General features: G+C 40.5%; 2 pseudogenes; one reads left to right on the forward strand and one right to left on the reverse strand.

Moving 5' to 3' along the window:
* Window positions 1–13,572: 13,572 nt before the first annotated feature.
* LOC102874060 lies at window positions 13,573–14,021 on the forward strand (annotated as a pseudogene).
* An 869-nt stretch (window positions 14,022–14,890) lies between these two features.
* LOC102874461 lies at window positions 14,891–15,570 on the reverse strand (annotated as a pseudogene).
* Between the last annotated feature and the right edge of the window lie 1,793 nt (window positions 15,571–17,363).

Below are 17,363 nucleotides of genomic sequence, written 5' to 3' on the forward strand. Positions count from 1 at the left end.
CTTAGGGAGGAGTGATAGGGAATGGCAAAGGACACACTGACAAAGGAGATTTGACAAGCACTGTGGCAATGGGGCAATTAAAACAGACTTTCAAGAGGGGAAAAAAAGGAGAGGAATGAGCTGGGACGGGGCTGGGGAGGGTGTAGAGAAAACAGTGCAACAACGAATGAATGGAAATCCAAAATCTCTGTAAATGTTCATTAAAATTAATAAAATAAAATTTTTTTAAAAAGACAACACAGGATCTGAAGTACTGAATGTGGATGTAACGTTACATGTGAAAAGAGTGGAAGATTTATTTTCTATCTTAACATTATTTCATCAGTCTAAAGCCAAGACAGACACTTACAGGGTGCAGACCATCCATTGTACATACCTGTTCAGCACAAATCTATATCCAGGAATCTATTTCCAGTTAAAGCAAGGCATCCTTCCAGCCTGATCATTTACAACTGGTTGGTACTCCTCTTACCCCTCCCAATGGAGAAATACCTGGATCCCTCCTTGACCTCTGTTCTTTCTATACCTCTTTGCCCCAATAGGTACCAACACGTATCAGCTGGTGGAAGGTTTGAACGGGACAGTCTCCAGTTCATGCCCAACCCGCCATCCAATAACTTCACCAAGAGCTGGCTTTGCCCCAACCCTCTGCCACATTACAAAGAGACGAAGCTAAAACTGGCCTTGGCACACAATCCACCCCCGAGCCAAGAGATTGTGAGGAAATACCAAACCCTGATCAAGGACCGCATCGTCTTGCCCCTCCATTATCTCTCCACAGTCAAACCCCGCAAAATCTCAACAAGGAAGAGACGTTCTGGAAACACCCTAAGAGCCTCCACATGGGTGGGGAGCATGGCAGGCGCACAGACCCCAGGCTCCAGCATTCTCAGCCAAATGCCTCTTTGCTGAAAATCCCTTGGAAAGCTGGTCTACATGATAGAGCCTTGTCACCATTCCTCCAGCCTCAAGCCACCTCTGTACTCCAGGACTCTGGAGATTTCACTGCAACCATATTTTATTCTAGTATTCTCCCTCTCTCTCCCCGATGTGGAAGACAAAGGGAGTTAGGAGCAGGGAGGGGCTTGTTCCTAGGCATAAAATGAGGCTTTGGGAGGAAGGAAGCATGTTTGTGCGTGTCTTTGTGTGGGAGCAAAGGTGTTGTGATAACTTTGGATAATAAGTTATTTCCACATCCAAAGTTATTTCCATTTGGAACAAGACAGGAAGTGATCAGGAACAAGTAGTAGGGAAATGTAAAAACTTCATCTCTTCTCTGCAATCTATATTTAGACAAAGATTAGAATCAACTCTGCTTGATATAGGGAGCAAAGGCCAGGTTAAGGCTGTTGCTGGTCTCAGCGGAGGAGCCTTAGAACAAAGTAGGAAGGAATTCAAGGTACAGGTCAGAGTTATTGACTAGGTTTATCATCTGCCCTTAGACTGCCACTGAGACCAGAGATCTCAGGTTTTGCTTGTGGGAGCTAACGACAAGTTGGCTTAGTTGAGATAGGCAAAGTGCAATATTAAAAAGGTTGTTCCCCGGCTGGGGAAGGCAATGGATGATGAATAGAGTTGTGAGGGGACAAGGACCAAGCTTCAGAATCCTTGACTCCAAGGAGCAGCCTGGCTTCACCCTCTCCTAGCAGTCTATGGTATATTCAACACTCTTCTCCAACACCACAGCTCAAAGGCATCAATTGTCTTCCTATCATCCCTAGTCACTGTCCAGCTCTCTGATGAACAGATGGAGAAAAAAAATTGAAGTTGTCAATGATTTCATCTTACTTGGATCCACATTCAATACCATCAGTACCAGCTGTCAATAAATCAAAACACACATTATGCTGAGAAAAATCTGCTGTCAGGGACCTCTCCAAAGTACTGAAAAGCAATGATGTCAGCTTAAAGGCTAAAGTGTACCTGATTCAAGCCATGAGTCAGCTAAGAGTTACTCAACTGCTGTGAAGCTGAGAGTTGGACAACAAATAAAAAGATGACAGGAGTAGGATAGATGCCTTTGAGTTGTGGTGTTGGAGAAGAGTGCTGAGTTTCTCAAGGACCACCAAAAGAATAAATATAGATGTTGTAGAGAATGTACAGCCAGGGTGCTCCTTGGAAGCTAAAATGGTGAAGTTTTGTCTTGCGTACTTTAGGCAGGTTGTTAGGAGAAGTTATTCCTTGGAAAAGGATGTATCTCTTGGAAATGTAGAAGGTCATCAAAAGAAAGGAAGACTCTCAAAGAGTGACAGCAGCAATAGGTTGACAGAAGATAGGGCAGGCTTCAGATATGTTCTTCACAGGATCGCTCTGAGTTATACTCAACTTGATGACACTTAACGACAACATCCTGATGTTGCCTATTGGTTGAGTGGTGAGAATTTTTGTTTCCTTTGTGTCGTGGTATAACTCATATTGAAAGCTATAGTGTTTGAGCTTCTTTAGTAAGTGCTTGAAGTCTTCTTTTTGCAAGAAACGTTGTGTTATCTGCATAACTCAGGTTGTTGATGAGTCTTCCTCCAATCTTGATGCCACATTCTTCTTCACATAGTCCAATGTCTCTATTCAATCTAATACAGATTGAATAGTTATAAAGAAAGAATATGGGGATTAATCATGGGGTTGTACAATTTGATGGATGGGGGTGAGGGAAATTGGAAGAATCTGTTCTGGAAAACAATGTATTCGAATTTTGTAAATAAACTAGTTTAATAATAAAATAATAATACTATTTTTTTAAAGAAAGATTACAACCCTGGCACACCTCTTTCTTGATTTTAGACTCTATAATAGCCCCTTGTTCTGTTCAGATCACTGTTTCTTAGTCTACATACTGGTTCTGTATGAGCACAGTTAAGTGTTCCAGCATTCCCATTTTTCTCAATGCTATCCGTAATTTATTATTATCCACACAGCCAAGTGTCTTTGCATAATCAAGAAAATGAGTAAATATCTTTCTGGAAGTGTCTGCTTTCAACCAAGATTTATCTGGCATCAGCAATAATGTTCCTAATTCCACAGCCTCTTCTGAATCCAGTCTGAATTTCTGGGAGTTCCCTGTCCATGTACTGCTCTAGCTGTTTTCAGAATTATCTTTAGCAATATTTACTTGGTTATGATGTAAATGATATTGTTAAATAATTTTTGCATTATATTAGATAACTTTTTAAAAATGAGAACAAATACAACAGAAAGAGAAAGAAAGGATCTCTTCCAGACAGTTAACCAGGTAGCTGTTTTCCAAATTTCTTGGTACAGATGAGAGATCATGTCCAGGCCTACATCTGTTTCCTGAAATATCTCAGTTATCCCAATTTGATATATTGCACACTCACAACCAAAGACCAGATGAGGTGTGAACATCAAGGATATTATCCATGAAGAAAGTAAGAGTTATTAAAAAGAAGGGCAGGAGCACAATAGCTGTCAGAAAAGACCTGAACTTACTTTTGAACATAGAGAAGCTAAAGAGAAAGGAAGAAATTAAAAAGAGAGCTCAAAAGAAGATTACAAAGGGCAACCCAAGAAGACAAATCTAGGTACTTTCACCAATGTGTAAAGAATAAGAATTAAAAAACAAAAAGGAAAGAAGATGCTCAGCACTTTTCATGTTGAAAGAAGTGAAGAGCCAATGAAAGAATCGAGTTGCAATATTAAAACATCTTATGGGTGAAATATTGAATGATGCAAGAAAAAGGAAAAAATACACAAAGTCACTGTACCAAAAAAATTAGTTGATATTGAAGCTTTTCAGGAAAGAGTGTACGATCAAAAATCAATGGTACTAAGGTGGCGTGAGCTGACCAGAGCCCAACCAGAAGAGAAGATGATCCGCACTGTGAACTAAGGTTGATTGTTGCAAGCAGATAGCTTTCTCTGGACTGGACTTTGCTTGTGGATGCAGATGCTCAAAGTTCACAAGTCAAACAGAGGATTCCTCAGCAAATGGAATATGTTTGTTCCGTCTGAGTACAGGTTTAATAGGAATGAACAAAATCAGAAATTTGCTATCTAAAATTAAGGCACAAGGCAAGAAGTAGCTGGCTTATATGCTTTCACAAATGTTGTTAGTAAAATTACTGTAAGGGGGAAAATCACAATAAACATGAACTAAATATAATGTAAATTAAAGAAACACAGTGTATATGAATTAAAGAATATTAATTGCAAAGAAGAACCAATGGTACAAAAGAATCAGTCCAAGTTGCACTAAAGACATTGGCAAAAACAGAGGCTCCAGGAATTAGCAAGATTATCAACTGAGATGTTTCAATAAGTAGATGCAGATGGAAACCATTATAATATAAACAAATGGAATAAATAAAATATAGAAGTATCTATAAAATATCTGGCACATTGTCTCAAAATCTCTTCATCCTCACTTTTAAGGAGCAAGTTGGCTCTTATCAGATTAGGGAAGCTTATTAGGAAAGAACTCTACGCACCTCAGTTAAAATGGGCAAATTGAAGCCCTATTAAGATGTATGTCTTGACATGTTCACCACCTAGAACTTCACCCATCAGAAAAGACTAAGGACCCACTCCTGTTCCACCTGATCGGTCGAAGATTGCAAACAACACCAGTTGACTTTACCTTCAACTGCTCTACACAAACAGAACTGCACATACACTGCCATCCTCTGTCAGAGCCACCAAAGGCAGGAGGCAAACCACTAAGAATTACCAAACTAGCAAGTGATGCAATACACTCACGCAGCTCATTCAGAAATATTAAAACAAAGCAATACAAAGATAGCACCACAATTACATCACAGAAACAGTAGATAACGGTAAGCCAGGTGAAAAAACAGGTCAACAAAAAAACCCCAGACAAACAAAAAGATGACAAGATGGAACAAAAAGGGACCAAATTACAGAACAAGAAAATCTTTCAGAGAAAAAAAGACTACTGGAAGTTCCTAGGGGAAAAAATTTTCAAAGAATGATAAATGTCTTCTACAGATTGAGAAAAGCACAGAAAACATGGAAAATGTATTTTAAAAGCTATGCAAGATCAAATAGATAAAATAAATGGAAAATAAGAAGCAATACACAAATAGTAAATTGATATTCAGAATACAATAACAAAGTGTTAGAAGAACGATTGTTGTTGTTATGTGCTTTTGAGTCACTTGTGGCTCATCGTGACCCTATGTACAATAGCCCTAAACCCTGCTCTGTCTCTTGCCAACCTTATTGTCTCCGACACACCTGTCCCCATTACCCAAGTAGATGAATCAATCCGTCTCATCAAAGTTCTTCCTCTCTCTGTTCCTCCAGCCTCCCAAGCATGATGTTCCTCTCCAAGGACCGATCCTGCCTTGCAACATGTCCAAAGTATGTCAGACGGAGCTTCAGAATCCTTGCCTCCAAGGAGCAGCCTGGCTTCACCCTCTCCAGGATGAATCTGTTTTTTCTCCTGACAGTCCATGGCATATTTAATACTCTTTTACAGCATCACAGCTCAAAGGCATCAACTCTCCTTATACCATCCGTAGTCATTGTCCAGCTCTCTGATGCATAGCAAGTAATGGCAAAGACCATGGACTGTATCAGGCTCACCTTAGTCTCTAGACTGACACAGTTGCTTCTCAGTACCTTAGAGAGGTCTCTAACAGTAGACATTCCCAATGCAATTCATCTTTTAAATTCCTGGCTGCTAGTACTAAGAGTGTTGATTGTAAAGCCAAGCAAACCGAAGCTGTGAACAATCTCAATCTCTTCACCATCTATCATGATGCTGCCATCGGCCCAGTGGTGAGAATCTTTGTTTTCTTGATGTTGAACTTCAATCCATATTGAAGGCTGCAGTACTTGACCCTTCTGTAGCAAGTGCTTCAGGTCCTCCTCAGTTTCAGTAAGCAGAGGGTTGTGTCATCTGCATAACGCAGATTGTTGATAAGTCTTCCTCCAATCCTGATGCCACACTTCCCCTCATAGAGCCCAGCCTCCCAGATAAGCTGTTCTGCATATAGATTGAAAACATATGGAGATAGGACACATCCTTGATGCATACCTTTCCCAATTTTGAACCATGTAGTGTTTCCTTGCTCTGTTCTGATGACTGCTTCCTGGTCCAAGTATAAGTTTCACATAAGCACAATCAAGTGTTCTGGGATTTCCATTCTTCTCAAAGTCAGCCATAGTTTACTGTGATCCATACAGTCAAATGCCTTTGCATACTCAATGAAACACAGATAGACATTCCTCTGGTACTCTGTGCTTTCATCCAATATCCATCTGACATTAGCTATAATTTCCTTAGTGCCATGGCCTCTTCTAAATCCAGCCTGTACTTCAAGCAGTTCTCTGTTGATGTGCTGTTCCAGTCATTTTTGGATGATCTTGCATGTGATATCAATGATATTGTTTGATTAGGAAAAAAGAAAAGAAACCAGGAAGGCCTGGCCCAACATCCAGAAGAATAACTTACATGTGAGAATTTCTGAACAGGAAAAGATCAAAAAAGCACAGAAGAAATAAGTCAAGATTTGCTTGCAGAAAATTTCCCAAATATTATGAAAAATGAGCAAATATGCATTCAAGAAGGGATCTATGGTGGCCTAGTGGTAAGAACCTGTGTTGCAATCCTCAAAGCACGAGATTCAAATCTACCAGCTGCTCCATAGGAGAAGGATGGACAATCTCCTCTTGTACAATTAACTGCCCCTGAAAACCTGCCAGAGGGTCAGCTGTGGATTGGTTCTGACTCAATGGAACACAATAACAACATGCCTTCAAGAAGCTGAGTGATCAGAGAACTGGTATTTAACCTCGCCACTGTTTCCCACTCTTAGATGTTGATGAATAAAATACCTTGCCTTTTAAGTTGCCGATAAAAAAGAAAAAAAAAAAGCTAAGTGAACATTGAACAGTACAGACCTCATAGGAAAAACACTGAGAATGGGAAAACAAATTTAGACACATCATTGCTTACTGCAGCGTTACTTACAATAGCAAAGAGTTGGAAACAAAAATTGTAGTGTATTCATACGGAGTATTATACATCTCTGAAAAGTGAACAAGAATGAATGAAATGCTAGACAACATGGATGAATCTAGAACAAATTATGATCAATGATCTAAGCCAGTCCCAAAAGGCCAATTATGGGATAAGACTATTATTTTAAAAAAATTTTCCCCAATAAAATTTTTCTTTATTGTAATTTTAGTGAAAGTTTACAGAAATGATGGATTTTCATTCATCATTGATACACCCTTTCTTCCCTCTCCCACCCCAAGTCACTCTCCAGATTGTCAATTGCTGTACACACAATGTCTAATCATCCACTACCTTCAGATAGCCCCTCCATTCTCCCAATCTGATGGAGAGGTCATTATCTATCCATTCTTTTCCTGCTTACTCACGTCCTATCTATTTTTGTAACAATGGTCCTTTGCAGTATTTGTCCTTTTGTAACCGAAAGATTTTACTAAGCAAAACGTCTTCCAAACTTATCCATGTTATGTAGTGTTTTAAAAGTTCATTGTGTTTCAGTGCTGCATAATATTCCATTGTGTGGATGTATTACCGTTTTCCTATCCATCTGTTTGTTGACAGGCACTTGGGTTGCTTCCTTCTATCTGCTACTGTGAATAATGCTGCATTAAACTTGAGTGTGCATATATCTGTGCTATGACTCTGATTTCCTTAGGTTATATTCCCAGTAGTGGGATAGCTGGGTCAAATGGTATCTCTATTTACAACTTTTTAAGAAAGCATCAGACTACCTTCCACAGTGGTTCTATTATACAAATACTATTATATATGTTGTTGTCATGTGTCATCGAGTCGCCTGTGACTCATAACAACCCTACGTACAACAGCTCTGAAGCCTGCTTTGTCCTGAGTCAGTCTCACTCTCTGACACACCTACGCTCATTACCCCAGTGACTGTATCAATCCATCTCATCCAGGTTCTTCCTCTCTTGTGCTGTCCCTGTCTCTCCTGGCCATGTACCCAAACTATGTGAGACAGAGGTTCAAAATCCTAGCCTCCAAGGAGAAAGTGGGTTTCACCCTCTCCAAGACAGACTTATTTGTTCTCTTGGCAGTCCATAGTATGTTCAAGACTCTTTTCCAGCACCACAACTCAAAGGTATTAATTCTTCTTCTGTCATCCTTAGTCATTGTCCAGTTCTCTGATGCATATATCACAAGTAACTGCAAAGATCATGGCCTAAGTTCAGCAAACCTTAGTCTCTAGACTGGCATTGTTGTTTCTCAGTACTCTGGAGAGGTCCCTGACAGCAGACTTTCCCAGTGTAATTCATCAATTTATCTGATTTCCTGACTGCCAGTGCCAAGTGTATAGTGAGCTCTGATGGCCTAGTGGCAAGAAGCTGTGCTCCAATCCCAATGGCACAAGGTTTGAGGCCACCAGCTGCTCCACGGGAGAAGACTGGTCAATCTCCTCCTGTATGATTAACTGCCTCTGAAAACCTGCTGGAGAGTCAGCTATGGGTCAGTTCCAACTCTATGGTACATAACAATGCCAAGAGTGTTGATTGTGAAGCTGAGCAAGCTGTAATTGTTAACAACCTCAATCTCTTCTCCATCCATCATGGTGCTGCCAATTGGCCCAGTCATGAGAATCTTTGTTTTCCTGAAGTTGAGCTTCAATCTATATTGAAAACTACAGTCTTTGACCTTCTGTAGCAAGCACTTTAGGTCCTCCTCAGTTTCAGCAAGCAAGATTGTGTCATCTGCATAAAGTAGGCTGTTGATGAGTCTTCCTCCAATCCTGATGCCATATTCTTCCTTATAAAGCCCATCTTCCCAAATGATCTGTTCTGCATATAGATGGAAAAGGTACAGAGACAGAACACATCCCTGACACACTCCTTTCCTGATTTTGAACCATGTAGTGTTCCCTTGCTCTGTTCTGAGGACTGCTTCTTGGTCTGAGTATAGGCTTTACATGAGCACAATTAAGTGCTCTAGGATTCCCAGTCTCCTCAAGGTTAGCCACAATTTGTTGCAATCCACACAGTCAAATGCTTTTGCATAGTCAATAAAATACAGATAAGACATTCCTCTGGTATTTTCTGCTTTTTGCCAGATGCGTCTGACAGTAATGATAATGTCTCTAGTGTCACGATCTCTTCTAAACCCAGCTTGTATTTCTGGTAGTTCTCTGTGGAAGTACTGTTCCAGTCTTTTTTGGGTAATTTTCAGCAGGAATTTGCTTGTGTGTGATATTAGTGGTGTTGTTGTTGATATTAGTGATATTGTTTGATAATTTTCACACTCTGTTGGGTCACCTTTTTTTTTTTTTAATGGGAGTATGTAAGGATCTCTTCCAGTCAGTTAGCCAGGTAGTTGCCCACCAGATTTCTTGGCACTACCTGGTGAGCACATCCAGGGTAGTGTTTGTTGAAATATGTCAATTGATATTCCATCAATTCCTAGGCCTTTATTTTTTGCCATTTCCTTCAGAGCAGCCTGCACTTCCTCCATCACCATTGCCTCTTGATCATATGTTGTTTCTTGAAATTCTTTTTGGTACAGTGACTCTGTATATTCCTACCATCTTCTTTTAATGCTTCCGGGATCATTCAATATTTGCCCATTACATCCTTACGTACTGCAATTCACAGCTTGAATTTGTTCTTTAGTTCCTTCAGCTTAAGAAATGCCAAGCAAGTTCGACCCTTTCAATTTTCTGACTCCAGCTCCTTGCACATTATCTGTAGTATTACACAAAGCTAAGCAAAGGTTTATACACCGACAGAATCAATCTTGGAGGTTTAACAGCCATGAGAATGGAGGGGGAGGAGAATGAAAAGAAATAAATTGAGTTAAAGATAAATACATACACAATGAGGGTTTGATTGTTGTTATGTACCATTGAGTTGGAACTGACTCAAAGCTGACCCTCCAGTAGGTTTTCAGAGGCAGTAAATCACATGAGAGGAGACTGCTCATTGTTCTCCTATAGAGTAGCTGGAGGATTTGAACCATGTATCTTTAGATTATCAGCGTAACTCTTTACCACACCAGAATTCCTTAAAGAGTTGACTATTGTTGTTGTTATGTGCTGTCGAGTCTCTAGCAACTCATGGCGACCCTATGTAAACAGCTCTGAACCTTTGCTCTATACTGAGTCAATGTCATTGTCTCCTGTACACCTACCTCCAACACTCCAGTCATTGAGTCAATCCATCTTATCCAGGGTCTTCCTTTCTTGCCCTGTCCCTCCACCTTTCCAGGTATGATTTCCTTCTCCAAGGACTGGTTCCCCTGGCAACATGCCCAAAGTATGTGAGACCGATCTTCAAAATTCTTGCCTCCAAGGAGCAGCCTGATTTCACTGTCTCCAAGACAGACCTGTTTGTGCTCTTAGCAGGCCATGGTATGTTCAAAATTCTTTATTCTCCAGCACCACAAGTCAAAGGCATTGATTCTTCTTCTATCATCCTTAGTCACTGTCCAGCTCTCTGATGCATAACAAGTAATTGCAAAGACCATGGCTGGGATCACACACACCTTAGTCTCTAGACTGATATCATTGCTCTTCAAGTCTATGGAAAGGTCCCTGTCAGCAGATTTTCCCAATACAATTCATCTTTTGATTTCCTTGCTGCTGGTACCAAAAGTATCAATTGTGGAAGTAACAAAGTGAAGCTGTTAACAATCTCAGTTTCTTCTCCATCTATCATGATGTTGCCAACTGGCCCAGTGGTGAGAATTTTGTCTTCTTGATGCTGAGCTTCAATCATACTGAACACTACACTCTTAGACCTTCTGCAGGAGATGCTTCAGGTCCTCCTCACTTTTCAGCAAGCAAGATTGTGTCATCTGCATAGCCCAGGTTGTTGATGAGTCTTCCTCCAATCTTGATGCCACATTCTTCCTCATAAAATCCAACCTCCCAGATGATCTGTTCTGCATATAGATTGAAAAGGCATGGAGACAGTATGCATCCCTAACATACACCTTGGATTTTTTTTGGGGGGGGGGTCAGTCAGGCCAGAAAGTGGGAAGACATGGGGGGGGCGGCTAACAGCTGGGAGAACTGCAGCCCCTATGCTACACCTTAGTGGGTTTTTACTGAGAATTATCAGGAATGTAAACAAAGGAAAATCACAAAGGAGTAGTAAGCAAAAACAAAAGATCATGGGGAAGTCTTTTGTAAATAAGGCTGAATTCTTCTCTATTGTTTACCTCTCAGGAGGGAGGGGTTTAGTAAATACAAACTAAGAATTATGTAGACATTTAAGGATTGCCTTAATGCCTACCCCTGTAAACATTTAAGGATTGCTTTAGTGCTATAGGGTGAATTCCAGCTTGTATCAGCTTCCCTCCTCTCCTGACATAGCATTTGGTTTATTATTAACAGTAAATTTTATATTCGGTTCCCTACATTCCTCTCTTTTGTTTAAAGCATAATTTTGTGGTCATCAAGGCGAGCATGGTTTCTTTTCTTCAGAATTCATTCTTGCTTGTTTTTGTTTTCTTCATCCTGGCTCATAACAGCAGGCATAGCTAAAAACAAATGTTCAGGCAGATATTGGTTTTCCTATTTCTGTAATAATTTTTTCCTTCTAATATTAATTTCTTTATCTGGCCCCATGTAGGTATCTCAGCTTTTTTTATTCTCCTGTAATGGTCCCCGAGTTTGACGCTGCTCCAGTGACATCATATTCAGTCATTCTGCAACTTCATCCCTGTAAAAGTGTGGCCTCTTTCGAATCATCTCGGGTTTCACACTTCAGGAGGGCACCCACAGTGTTTCTGAGCCCTGAGCAAATTCCCTTTTGGTTTCCTGGTGTCTGTAAGAGAGAGAGGGGGAGAGAAACTACTGCCTCTTCAGGTCCCTGGTCTAGGTGTCAAAATGTTGTCAACCAAAGGAAAATACAGAGACAGGGACACACAGGAATTGGGATCAGACTAGAAAGTGTGAAGACAGGGGGCTAACAGCTGGGGGAACTGTAGCCAACGTACACCTTTTATGATCTTGAAAAAGTAGTGAGTTCTTGCTCTGTCTTACAACTGCCTCCTGGCCCAAGTATAGGTTTCACATGAGCACAATCAAATGTTCTGGGATTCCCATGCTTCTCAAGGTTAGCCACAGTTTGTTGTGATCCACACAGCCAAGTGTTTTTGCGTAGTCAATGAAACACAGACATTTCTCTGGTACTCTCTGCTTCCACCCAAGATCCATCTAACATTGGATAATCATATTGGTTATTTTATTTATACAATCATTCATAGACATTTTGTTTTATAACATGAACTGCCATTAATTTACTAAAACTGCTGTTTTAGTAAAGATTGACTGTCTTGGGAGCCCTTTGGAATTGATTTGGTGGCAATGGGCTTTGTTGGGTTTTGGTTTTGAGAGAGTTACATGAATTGACCCATTTTATCCTCACAACACTTAAGTACTCTTGTGGTCAGCACTGTTGTGTGTCAGTACTTCTATGATCTTCATTTTACAGTTGAGTAGACTGAGACACAAAGAGCTCTTAGCCATTTTGCTATGAAACTTCATTTTAAGCTCTACATACAAGTTGTTTCCGTTTTATAGATAAGAAAGCATTAAAAAAGATGAAATACTATAGCCAAGGTCACCCAGACAATAAAGGACAGAGCTGGAATTCTTCAACACATTTGAGCACAATACCCCATGCTCAGTCAGCTTTCTTCACCAGAGGCAGCTACTTAACCTTTCTGTGTTTTGGTTTTGCCATGCATAAAACAAGAGAAAAATCATCCTAATGTCATGAATATATTAAGTGTTCAAGCCTAGCAGCCTATGTGGCCAGGAGTTGTTGTGGAGCCTTGATGATAAATTTCAAAACTGGCACAGAGCTCCTGGGATCTTTGTTGGACAGGAGAATTCTGGAAACCAGTTTCATTCCTATCTTCAGCACATCTGACAGGACTGTAAGAAAAAGCTTGAAATAGAATTGGCTGCCCTCTACCCACCATGGACTCAAGGGAGCTATTTGTCAAGCTCTGAATAAACCATTCGTAAAGAATATTCTGGGAATTTCCTTATGTGGCAGAGCATTTGACTGGATGATTTTGCTTTTGCTGGGCCAGATTAACTCTCCACCCAATTAACCTCTAGCCAACATAAGGAGTAAGTACTCCTTGATTTTGAGGAATGAATGTCAAGGTATAGAGGTATTTGAAAGGTGTCAAAGACTATATGACAAGAAAGGTAAAAACTAACCTCCATCTCTGAGACTTGGACAACAGTAGAGACTTAGAGATGTTGTTGTTGTGTACCATCAAGTTGGAACTGACAAATAGCTGACTCTTAAGCAGGTTTTCAGAGGCGGTTAATCGCATGGGAGGAGATTGCCCATCCTTCTCCCGCTGAGCAAATGGTGGACTCGAACTGTGTGCCATTGGGATTGCAGCAGAGCTTTTTGCCACTAGGCCACCAGAACTAGATATGATAGAAGAACTTCCTGCTTTATCAGAAAATAGTGTTGTCACATGTCAGTAGCACTGGTGTCAATTACATCAGACTAGAGGAAATAAATTGAGGACTCTACTGGGCCAGGGCTTCCCAAAAGAGAGAGTATGGAGGGAGAGTTGGCAGCACCAGATCCAAGATGGCAGCCTCCAGGAGGCTGATGAAGTGGTTTGAAGAAATCTGCAAATGTGGAATGAAAAACCTCCGTAACATGCAATTTGGTGAAGCTAATTTATTGACCTGGTAAGGGTTATTCCTCCTGACTACCCTCCAAGTGTTAAGAGGGCCTTCAGAATAGAAAAATCATCTTTCCAGCAGAGTACCCATTCAAAGCACCGAAGACGCCATTCAAAACGAAGATCTACCATTCTAACATCGATGAAAAGGGGCAGGTCTGTCTCTCAGTAATTAGTGCTGAAAACTGGAAGCCAGACACCAAGACAGGCCCTCATAGCACAGGGGTGAACAACCCCCTACCTGAACACTCGCTCCAGGCCAACCTGCCTGAAGGATAAGGATCGTAAAAAACTATCTAAGAAGGTTGAGGACTTCACAAAGAAAAATGGGGAAAAGTGACCCATGGACTAAAATCTGCAGAGACTGAGCTTAGTGGTGTGAGCAAAGAGCCCAGTGTATTCACAGCCCTGCAAAGCAGGACTCTATAGAGAACTGACTGTGCCACTGCCTGGCTTATGCCTGTGACCGTTACTAACTAACATTCTACAGTTTTCTTTTTTTTTTTTTATTTTTAAAAAATTTATTCACTCCTGGAAATTTTTTATTTGGTTTTTTTGTAGATTTCTAAAAACATAGGGCAAAATAAAAGAAAGAAAAAGTTCTTTATGTAGTTGAAGTTACTAAAAAATTTGGCCTCTTTACTTATCTCTGATCATATGTTTGGCTTGAAATACGATAACATGACTAACAATTCCAGTCATCTAACAGAGTCTCTCCAAATTCTCACAGAGAACCGACTTCCCAGGTAGACGGCCCCCAGTAGTCTTTCAAGTCAGTCCCACAAAATGTATTTGCCAATCCCAGAGGAACACAGTTCGAATCCACCAGATGCTCTGCCGGAGAAGGAGGCGCAATATCCTCCTATACCAGTCAGATCTGATTTGACGGTACACGCACACAAAATAATAATAAAAAAAAGTATTTGCATAGAAAGAACAAGAAGCATGCCGTTTGTTTTTCATACATAAACATCACTGATGGCTACCTAATTGACACATGTAATTTAAAAAAAAAAAAGTCTGTGAGAAAAAGCACAATCATGTTCATTGAGTGTCATTCTAATTCTAATAATTAAAAAAAGAAAGCTAGAAATAATGCAAAACTACAAAGTAAGAATGGCCTGAGTGCTAAGACTGCCTATGGCTCTTGCTACAAAGTAGTTGCCAGTTTTATCTGAGAATTTAAAAAGAATGACAAGAATTAAAGGGTTTTGAATGATTTCATGAAAACTTCCCCGAAGGAGGTGGAGGACCAAGAAATCCACCAGCTTGCTTGGTGGCAGCTCGCGAAGGGGCAAGGCCAAGAATCTTCTGTATGTTCTGTCAAATTGACATGGTACAGAGAATATACAGGAAGATGAAGGAACAGTCTGTGGTATCATCCCCTAGCAGGTTTCGATGAGACAGCCCTTGGATGTAGGAAAGGGGCGTGAAGGGGAGCTTTGCCACCACTCTACCATCAAATATGGAATTGAACATTACCATTAGAGCAGTAAAACAAAAGCCGATAGCAAACATGGATTTCATGCGAACCATTGATAGGTCTCCGTTGTTATTTTTCTCTTCCTGTCGCTCTATTTTCTTTTTCTGCTGCCGACCAGCTGACTCAGTTATGGTTTCTTTCTTCTTTTCCAATTTTTTACTCTGTTTTTCCACTTCTGCTTTCAGTCTCTTGTACTTGTCTGTCCTGTACACCAGGACCCATGTTATATCCTCAGCGAGAAGAGCCGCACACACGGAGATAAAGACGATGAGCAGTGTGTCAGCGAACATGGTGCTCATCTTGCACTTTGGTCCCTGCACTCCCACCCATGAGGAGGGAAGAGGTGCTCTACAGTCGGCAAATACGAAGATATTCAAGTTCCCTAGTGGCGGGGACCACCGATAAGCATGCCGACTCTGACAGCTTCATTCTACAGTTTTCTTAAATCAAAATCAGTCTAAAGAAAGAATTAAAAATTTAAGATGTTTTTTAAAAAGAGAAAAAATGGATATATCTAAAAGTTGTTAATTGCCACATTAAAAAAGAAGAAACTCCAGTGGGGACCTGAAAAGATGGAGAATAGTAGACATAGACCAATGGCAACTAATTTTATAAAACATACTGTATGGGAATGATGGTATGAAATACAATGTGAATGAAAGAACGTGTGAAACACAGTGTATGTGAATTTTGCATGCAAACCAATAGAAAAGAATTAAAAATAAAGTAAGAAGAAACAACTCACTCAATTCATTGCTGCCAACTAAGAATCAACTCATTGTTGACCTTCCCTCAGTTTCCAGGACTGTAAATCACATGAAGCGAAGATTGACCATCTTTCTCCCTTGGAGCCATTAACAAATTCTAACCACCAGAGAGGGGCAGTCTTTATATTAGCTGCACAATTCCCTATTGGTTAGGCTGCCATAACTCCCTAATAAGAAACAGGTGATACTCATTTTAATAATATATATTTTTTTAAATCAAATGATAAAAAGGGAGCTCTGGTGACATTGGTAAGGAGTTGTGCTTTCAATCTAAATGGCTTAAATCCATCAACTGCTTCATGAGAGAAAGATTGGCAATCTCCTCCTGTGCAATTTATTGCCTTTGAAAACCTGATGGAAGCCATGAGTTAGCTGGTTCTGACTCGATGGTACATAACAACAACACTATAGAAAAAGAAGTATCATTTCACACGTATTTGATATAGAAATAATGAACTATTTTAAATTCTATTTTTCATGTTAAGTTTTCAAAATCCAATGTATATGTTATACAATGATCTCATTGCCAACTAGCCACATCACAGTTGTTCACTAGCCTTATGTGGCTAGGGGCTAGTATATTGGACAGCACAAGTCTAGAACTACTAATAACTGTCAGACACTGAATGACAGATACAAGATGTAGTCTGTTTCATGGGAAAGAGAACACAGAATGTCTTCAACCCACGGCCTGTGAGGCAAGAAGGCTGAGAAAACCTTACCTCTTTGCGCCCTTCTCAGCCTTCATCATTGTTAGAAACTCAAAGATTCATAACCATCTGGCAATTCTTAGAACACACACAGCAGTGCTCTGTATTCTGTATTCCATAGGGAACTCTTGACTCTCAGGTCTGCAAGATTCAGCCCCTGATGGGTGTTTACCCAGTTAGAAAGAGTGCTTTGCCAAGGAGAGCAAGGATAAGGATTTTAACTTTATGTGGACAAGTTAGTTCTAATTTGCTGGTAGCAGGAGACAATACCTTTTACCTTATCCAGTTAGTAGTTCTACTAGGTATGAATGTTTGGTCACTGAGAAACCAGGCAATGCAGAGGGGTGGAGAAAGGCAGATCTACTCCATGTCTGGGTGGGGTGCGGGAGCCTAGCCATCTTACCTGCACTATTCCCTCCATCTGAGGCAAGCATCTTACCTGGCCCTCTCCCGCACCTTGTTCTGATCCCTGCACAATGTCGTCTCCTCAGAGATGCTTTTTCCAGCCAGTATTTCAAAAACAGTGACCTCCATCACTGTATCTCCATCACTCTCTCCTCTTACCCTGCTTTATTTTTACTTAGTACTTTTCAGTAACTGATGCTATGATTTAACTATTTGTTGTCTGCCCTGTCCATTTTAGCGTTAACTCCATGAGGTTAGAGACTTCATCTGGTTTCACCATTTACCCTCAGAGCCTGGTTAGTGCTCGCCTGTGATAGGGCCTCGATATA

This window comes from Elephantulus edwardii, unplaced genomic scaffold (assembly GCF_000299155.1).
Source record: "Elephantulus edwardii isolate Elephantulus edwardi_28Jun2011 unplaced genomic scaffold, EleEdw1.0 scaffold00096, whole genome shotgun sequence".
Classification (NCBI taxonomy): domain Eukaryota; kingdom Metazoa; phylum Chordata; class Mammalia; order Macroscelidea; family Macroscelididae; genus Elephantulus; species Elephantulus edwardii.